Consider the following 8500-nt stretch of genomic DNA (forward strand, 5'->3'; position numbering starts at 1 on the left):
AGGGGTTAATAACTTTAGTATAGTGGCGGCGACATTGGGGGCGGCAGATTAGCGGTTAATAAATGTAGGTAGGTGTTGGCGATGTTAGGGACGGCAGATTAGGGGTTAATAATATTTAACTAATGTTTGCAAGGCGGGAGTGCGGCGGTTTAGGGGTTAATATATTTATTATAGTGGCGGCGATGTTCGGTTCGGCAGATTAGGGGTTAAAAATGTTAGTGTTTGCGATGCGGGAGGGCCTCGGATTAGGGGTTAATAGGTAGTTTATGGGTTTTTGTGTACTTTTTAGCACTTTAGTTAAGAGTTTTATGCTACGGCGTTGTAGTGTAAAACTCTTAACTACTGACTTTAAAATGCGGTACCAGTGTTGACAGGAGATGGTGTACTGCTCACTTTTTGGCAGACTCGTAATACCGGCGCTATGCAAGTCCCATTGAAAAAAGAGGATACGCAATTGACATAAGTGGATTTGCGGTATTTCCAAGTCTGGCCAAAAAAGTGAGCCGTACACCTTCAAGACTCGTAATACCAGCGGGCGTTAAAAAGCACCGTTGGGACCGGCCAACGCTGCTTTTTAAGCCTAACGCAAGACTCGTAATCTAGCCGTTTATTTATACAATTTCATTACTGTCCATGAACAAGCACATTTCTCTAAAGCTAATCTTTTATTTTTCCAAGAAATACAGGTATACCCCGCTTATACAGCGGGTTAGGGACCAGAGCCCCGCTGTAAAGTGAAAACCGCCTTAAAGTGAGTCAAGGCATTATTCACTTGTTTTTCACTTGCCAGTGTGTTTAAAAGCTTAAAAACATGTTTGAAATAACATATATAAGTGTGCAATAGTGCTAAGTTTAGTTTAACACTAGCACAACACAGTACACTACTGTATTCAGTTATGCAGATAGTAGAAAGGGATTCATATACTGTATACAGCTACTGTACAGTACAACAATGTAGTACAATACAGTGGTATGTGCTTTATTGCTTACCTTTGCTTATGATTCATCATCTGAGTCTTCAATGCAAATCAGTTTTGAAGGTAGAGAACTTGACAAAGATTCATTAGATCTTGATGTTGAAGGTGATGATGATGGCTGTGGGAATTTATTAAAATATGATAGCAAAGAAGTTTGCTTCATGGACTGACGCTTCCTTTCTCGAAGTATTTCTATAACATGCAATTCCATTTGACACAATTTTATTAACTGAAGAACTTCTTTCAAAATTGCCATCAATCTGCTCCAAACCTGCCAAACCCTTTTCAATTAAACTGACATATTCCTCTAATTCTTTTGTTGGCATTTCCCTAATGCAAACTGGGTCTTCATCAGTAGAACCATCAGTTTCAAGAAACAGTCTTCTTTGCTCTTCAATCATAATCAAATCTTCATCTGTCAATTGCTGGTCATGAGATGCAAGTAATTCTGTAACATCTTCAGGCTCCACTTCTAGTTCCAGTTGTCTTGCAATGTCCACAACGCTAGCATTGACTTCCTCTACCGAAGTCTCAAAGCCGGGAACATCATCCATAAAGGTGGGGATTAGCTTTTTCCACACATGTCTCAATGCTGATTCTGAAACTTCATTCCAGGAATCTCTAATTGCTTTAATAGCATCTAGAATTGTAAATCCTTTCCAGAAGGCTTTTAATTTGTTCTGTGTAGCACCATCAGATGCATCGCTATCTAAGGCAGTTATAGCAGCAGTAAATGTTTTCTTCAAATAATATGCTTTGAAGGTTGCAATCACTCCCTGATCCATAGGCTGAAGAATAGATGTGGTGTTTGCAGGCAAGAAAACAACTTGAATCTCATTGTACATTTCCATTAGAGCTCGTGGGTGAGAAGGTGCATTGTCAGTAAGCATTAAAATTTTAAAAGGATTTTTTTTCCTTGCAGTAGGCTTCAACTGTGGGTTTAAAATAATCTGTAAACCATGTTGTAAATAGACTTGCAGTCATCCAGGCTTTAGTGTTTGATTTGTAGTAAACAGGCAGGCTAGATTCAGCATAGTTTTTCAGAGCCCTGGGATTCTCAGAATGGTAGATCATCATAGGCTTCAGCTTCAAATCACCAGCTGCATTTGCACCTAAAAGCAGTGTTAGTCGATCCTTTGCAGCTTTGAATCCTGGCATTAACTTTTCCTCCTTTGCAATGAATGTCCTAGATGGCATTTTTTTCCAGAAAAGGCAGTTTCATCAACATTAAATATTTGCTGTGTGGTGTAACCACCATCTTCTATCATTTTAGCCAGCTCTTCTGGAAAAGCCTCTGCAGATTCAACATCTGCACTAGCTGCTTCCCCTTGCACTTTAATGTTGTGCAGATTACTTCTTTCCTTAAACCTGTTAAACCAACCTCTGCTAGCTTCAACATTTTCATCTTTAGCACTCTCACCTCCTTCAGTCTTCATTGCATTAAACAAGGATAGTGCCTTGCTTTGAATAATGGCTTGGCTTAAAGGAACATTGTGGCTGGTTTGATCTTCTATATCCAAACCACTAGCAGCTTCTCCATTTCAGCAATTAGGTTGTCTCTCTTGCGAATCACTTTTGTGTGCACTGGAGTAGCACTTTTTACTTCTTTTAAGTATTTTTCTTTAGCGTTCACCACTGTGCTAACTGTTGTGCGAGCCAAACCTAACTTGCGGCCTATATCTGAGTTGGACATGCCTTGCTCACTCATCTTTATCATTTCCAACTTTTGATTCAATGTAAGAGGCTTACGGATCCTCTTTTTTTCATCACCTGGAGCCAGGGCCATGTAGAAATAAAATAAAGGCTAAAATACAAAACAGAGATGATACTGGGAGTGAATTTTTAAATTATGAAAAAAAACATGAAAAAAAAAGATTGTCTGCCCCTATTGCAATGATTGGTTTTACCTTTGTGCTTACCTTGAATAGTACAGGTAATAATCTCATATGCCTCCTTCATCTCATATGTCTATACCATACCATAAACCATAACCTAATGTACAGTACTCTACTGTACAGTACTGTATGGCAGATCCTTATTTTATGTGGAGATCTCACACTATGCCATACAGTACTGTACAGTACTAAAGTAGGTTATGTTTTATGGTATGGTATATGAGATGGAGGCATATGAAACGCTTACCTGTACTATTCAAGGTAAGTACAAAGGTATTATGACAATAATACTGTATACAGTACAGTACATACAGTAACACTGCATATACTGGTACTTGTACTGTACTGCACCTTTATTGGCCAGAAAATACTGTAATGCTTATGAAGAACTAAACTTGTGTGTAAGGTACAATTACTGTGTGGACTTAACAAATAATCCTGTACAGTACTGTACCTTTAATGGCCAAAAATACTTTAATGTTTATGAAGAACTAAACTTGTGTGTAAGGTACAATTACTGTATGGACTTAACAAATAATCCTGTACAGTACTGTACCTTTAATGGCCAAAAAATACTGTAATGCTTATGAAGACCGGTATAAACTTACCAAATTATCTGGTACAGTCGAATACTGGACTGCACAGTTTTAGCAACCCTAAAGTCTTGCCAACGTACTCTGTAAAAGTTTTGCAATTTTTCTCCTTACTTGCGAAGTCCTGCGCTGTGCCGCGCTGAGCAACTACTTCCGGGTTTGCGGCGGCGCCGTATTAGCAAATGGCCATAAAGCGAATCGCCGTAAAGCGGGGTATACCTGTAGATTGATTTATACCTCAACAAACAATATCTCATAGAAAGTTATTTTTATATTAATTTGTTATATGATACATTCACAGAAATTAATGTGTATTTTTATTTATTTTTAAAATTATGTCCCTAAATTCCTTTTTTTTGTTCTAAACAATGTTGTCTGCCATATCTCTGTGTTTATTTATACCACTATATGTATATAGTGTAAATGTATTATTATTCTGAGCAGGAATAATTAAAAATATAACGTGTAATCAGAGTATCATATGTATTTATTTGCAATTCAGATAGAGCATGTAATTTTAAAACACTTTAAAATTCACTTCCATTTTTATTCTCTTGGTATCCCTTGTTGGAAAAAGAATGCGCACATATCCTACACTAGTGGGAGCTAGCTGCTAATTGGTGCCTGCACACATTTGTCTCTTGTGATTGGCTAAATAGATGTGTTCAGCTAGCTGCCAGTAGTGCAATGCTGTTCCTTCAGCAAAGGATAAGAAGAGAATGAAGCACTTTTGATAATAGAAGTAAATTGGAAACTTGTGTAAAATTGTATGTTCTATCCAAATCATGAAAAAATATTTTTGGGTTTCCTGTCCCTTTAAGAGCTGGGCCATTTTTCTCTTTGCACCTGTCTAACCCCTCCTGATTGCAATCTATTTTTAAAAACCACCCCTTCACAGGTGTTATAAAATGGGCTGGCATATAAGATGACATTTCTTACTAAAAAAGAAATTCAAGAGAAGGAAGAAATACACTGAAAATAGCATGGCAATAAAGATGTGATTTTAATTTCTGCTGTATCTGAATCATGACAGTTTAAAGTTAGGTGGGCTATCCCTTTGAGCTATCAGTTAAAATTATATTGAATCAAACATCAGTTCGAATTTTAAAATCCTTGTCTAAAATATTACACTGTGTGTCCTAATGTCAGCATCAATGTTTATCTTTAATACTAATTTTACATATACATACTTTCAAAGTATAATGCACAATGTAACAAATGGCACTTATATGTTCTGATGAGTGATCAATGACACATATCGAGCAATTTGATTTGTTAGTGATGGTTTATAATGTGTATTTGAATCAGATTGGCTGATGTCATAAATCATGTGATTATGCATATTCCAATCAAAAGTAGTGGAAAAATGCACTAGTGTGTGGGTTATTTAGGAGTTTGCATCATAATTGTTGTGAAAAGTGTTGAGTCAAATATGGCGCAAAGTGAAGAGTGGGACTTGTATTACATGGCTTAAACATGGTGCACATAGATTTTTCCAACAAATAAAAAGGAAGTTCCCACAGGAATAGGGCCCTCAATTCCCCCTGTATTTGTCTGTAAAATTTTGTGTCTTATCGTATTGTTTCTCCACTGTACTGTTATCCATGTACCCATGGGCAGCGGTGCAGAATCTGTCGGCGCTTTATAAATAAAGAATAATATTATTATGTTGTGTGTGTATTTCATTTTTATCTCTATATCTATTAGTGCAACAAGTTTGGGGCAAAGCTTTGCACCAAATATGCAGAATGAGAGACAAAGTTGTAGCATTATCCATAAGTAGTAATGTTTTTTTTTATCCCCATATCTACAAGTGCACCAAATGTGTATTGTTTGATTTATAAAGGGTGTCACGGATACCAGACAGCTAAGGCTACCCCCCACCCCCCTACAACCTCACCCCTGTTGTTTCTCAGTGGTTTTGGACTCCTCAGAGCAACCACAATCTCTGGAAGCTTTTGGTTGCATGGTTTTGTGTTCCAAACTTGTTTAGAAAATAGCTGGTGTATGACCAGGAAAACCCTCCTAGCCTGGACGGGCTCCTGGAACTCCCGGTCGGCCGCCTCACAATGGACATCCACCTAACCCCTCTCAGGCTTCCCAGGCTCCTGGAACTCCCGGTCGGCCACAGGACAGCAGGACACCCGCTAAATTTACTCCAGCAACCATGTGCCCCAGAGCTCCGCTCTTTTGGGGATTAGTAGCCCCTAGGGAGGACAAGAGGTGGGGGAGTTACCGGAGGGGAGCTCCTTTGGGAACCGGGATTTTGGACACCCCTAACCCCATAACTTCAACGGACTGTAACTCCGGTCCCCAGTAACGAATCATGCTGATTTATGGACTGTGAAATATGGGGACCTGGGAAGCTTTAAAATGACACCCTGGAAGTGCCGCTGCTCCACCGGGATCACCCCGAAACCGCCACCCCTTTGTATTGAGATTGGAGGGGCGGGAATGGCGAGAAAATTGTGGGATTGTCCAGGGTCTTATCAAGATGAGCTGACTGTATAAAAGGAGTGTGTGTTTTCAATAAAATCAGTTCTTGTTCACCTGAAGGCTAGTCTGTCTAGTTATTTGGGTGAGCTCCAGCTAAAATCACTTTCCTGGGCTACATAGAAATCACTTTCCTGGGCTACATAGCAGCCTGTTCCAGGCAAAGAAAGGATCATCAGGCAGAGCTACCCAGTCTGGGTAGCTGTAGTCTGCCACAGGGTGGGACTCTGGGTACTGATGCTGTCGGGCATCAGCGGTGGCTACAGGCTGTGGTCACTTGCCAGCTACATAGCTGCAGTCGGCAGGGAGGAAGCAGGACCCCTTTTGGCAGAGCTACCCAGTCGGGGTAGTCGGGGGTATCCGTCACATATACAATTTTAATAAGTTTCTAATTTACTTTAATTATGTAATATACTTCATTCTCTTGCAGCATCGAACATACGCTTTCTGTATTTTCCTACTCCCATTGAGTTCTATGGCATCCGAGACCTCAAGGAAGGCGAATTGAAAACTAGGTACGCTGAGTGGGAAAAGACGCAAGCATAAATGTAGAATTTTTGATAACTTAGTGAGAGCTTCAAATAGTGTTGGATAGAAGGGAAAATGAACACAATTCCATAGGTTTTAAACTTGCATCGATCTGCGGCGTATTGAGATTCGCTGATCTTGACGCTTTGCTAACTATGGCGTATTTTCAGTTGACGCTTTGATAAATAGGCCCCCATAGTATGTAATGTATTTATTTAATCTTTATCCCTATATCTAAAAGTCCTGCTGCCAGACAGACATTACCTGTCATTAAAACTACTTTTGAAATGAATCTGTCCCTTGAAATTACATGTGATTATAATATTGTTATTTAAAATATTATTTAGATACTGAACAGTTGTCTGTGTAATTTTAGAAAGAGAACAGTCCAAGGATGGAAAAAGAAAAAGCGCTCCAAGCCTTATTATAAAAAAAATTCAATTCTTTATTCCAAAAAAGTATTTAAAATCATGTATGGTAAAAGCGGTCAGCACAAGAAAAAGTGCAAAAATACAGGCGACAGAACAGGTGCTCCCAGCAAACGTTTCGTGCAGTTATGCACTTGGTTACTGCTGATTAGTTCACCTGTTCTGTACTCTATTTATAGCTTAGATTTCCAATTTCTTAAAGAAACATATCAACCTGTATTTTAAATATCAGTAAGAAAGCCTACGACAAGAAACCTAATTGTATAAGAAACTTAATAATAATAATTCACACTCCAATATGTTCAGACAATATTTGAAAAATTAGCTTTAACATCTAACTACTGTTTAGAATCCTAAGAGACCTGATTTTAGAAAGAGTATACAATTGTAATCAACTTTCTAATTTACATAAATATGTAATAAGCTTCATTCTCTTGCAGCATCTAACATAACCTTTCTGGGTTTTCAGACTCCCATTGATTTCTATGGCATTCGCAGCCTCAAGGGTGGCGGTTTGAACCATAGGTACGTTGCGGCAGAAAAGACGCGAGCGTACCTGTTGAGTGTTTGATAGATTGGGAAGAGGGTCAAATAGAGTCGAATGTGAATTCAAAACATCTGGAATAATGCAAGAATCGATCTGCGTCGGGTTGAGATTGCGGGAGCGTATATTACGTTACACATTTCAACATTTGACGATCTTGATGCTTTGTTAATTATAGTGGATCAACTTTGCGTCTAATTTGAGTCGAGATTCCAGCGTATTATCAGTTGAAGCTTTGATAAATCAGCCCCTATGTATCAAACTCAAGGAACACTGTCTCTACTTCCTCTTTTCCTCCCAGCAGTTAGCAGCTAAGTGATTTTACTCTCTTATGTTACACTGATATCTATTTTTTTCTCAAGGAAATTGCAGTTTCCATCTACAGTCTTAATTTCTCTACTTTCCTTAGCACTGTAGCTCTGTACCTTTCATTTGCACTGTAGCTGTATAAGGTGCAGGCTGCTTCTCTGCTCACAGTACTTATCACCATGCTTTCATATTCTGTTGTATTGATCCTGATGCATACTTTCTTTAGTTTTCCATTTATTTTTTTATTATGTATTTTTAAAATTATTTCATTTTAAAACTGATATAACTATGTACTGCTTTATACTATATATGTGTATTTATGTATGTGTATAAGTATGTCTCTACATGTTTTTATGTATTTATAGTGTGGTGAATATATATATAGATATAGATATATGTGTGTGTGTGTATATATATACATAAAGTATATCTATATATCTGTGTGTCTGTGTGTGTGTGTGTGTATGTGTGTATATATATACAGTATGTGTGTGTGTATGTATATATATATATATATATATATATATACATAAAGTATATCTATATGTGTGTATATATATATATATATATATATATATATATATATATATATATACAGTATGTGTGTGTGTATGTATATATATATATATATATAAATATATAAATGTGTATATATATATATATATATATATATATATCTGTTTATTTATGTATGTAGGGTTGTGTGTGCCGCAAGAATAGTATTGCTGTCATG

At 37.6% G+C, this 8500-nt stretch overlaps 1 pseudogene; it reads right to left on the reverse strand.

The window, feature by feature from the left end:
- Window positions 1-996: 996 nt before the first annotated feature.
- On the reverse strand, window positions 997-2763 carry LOC128657730 (tigger transposable element-derived protein 1-like; annotated as a pseudogene).
- Between the last annotated feature and the right edge of the window lie 5737 nt (window positions 2764-8500).

The sequence above is a fragment of the Bombina bombina genome, chromosome 4 (assembly GCF_027579735.1).
Source record: "Bombina bombina isolate aBomBom1 chromosome 4, aBomBom1.pri, whole genome shotgun sequence".
In the NCBI taxonomy this organism is placed as follows: Eukaryota; Metazoa; Chordata; class Amphibia; order Anura; family Bombinatoridae; genus Bombina; species Bombina bombina.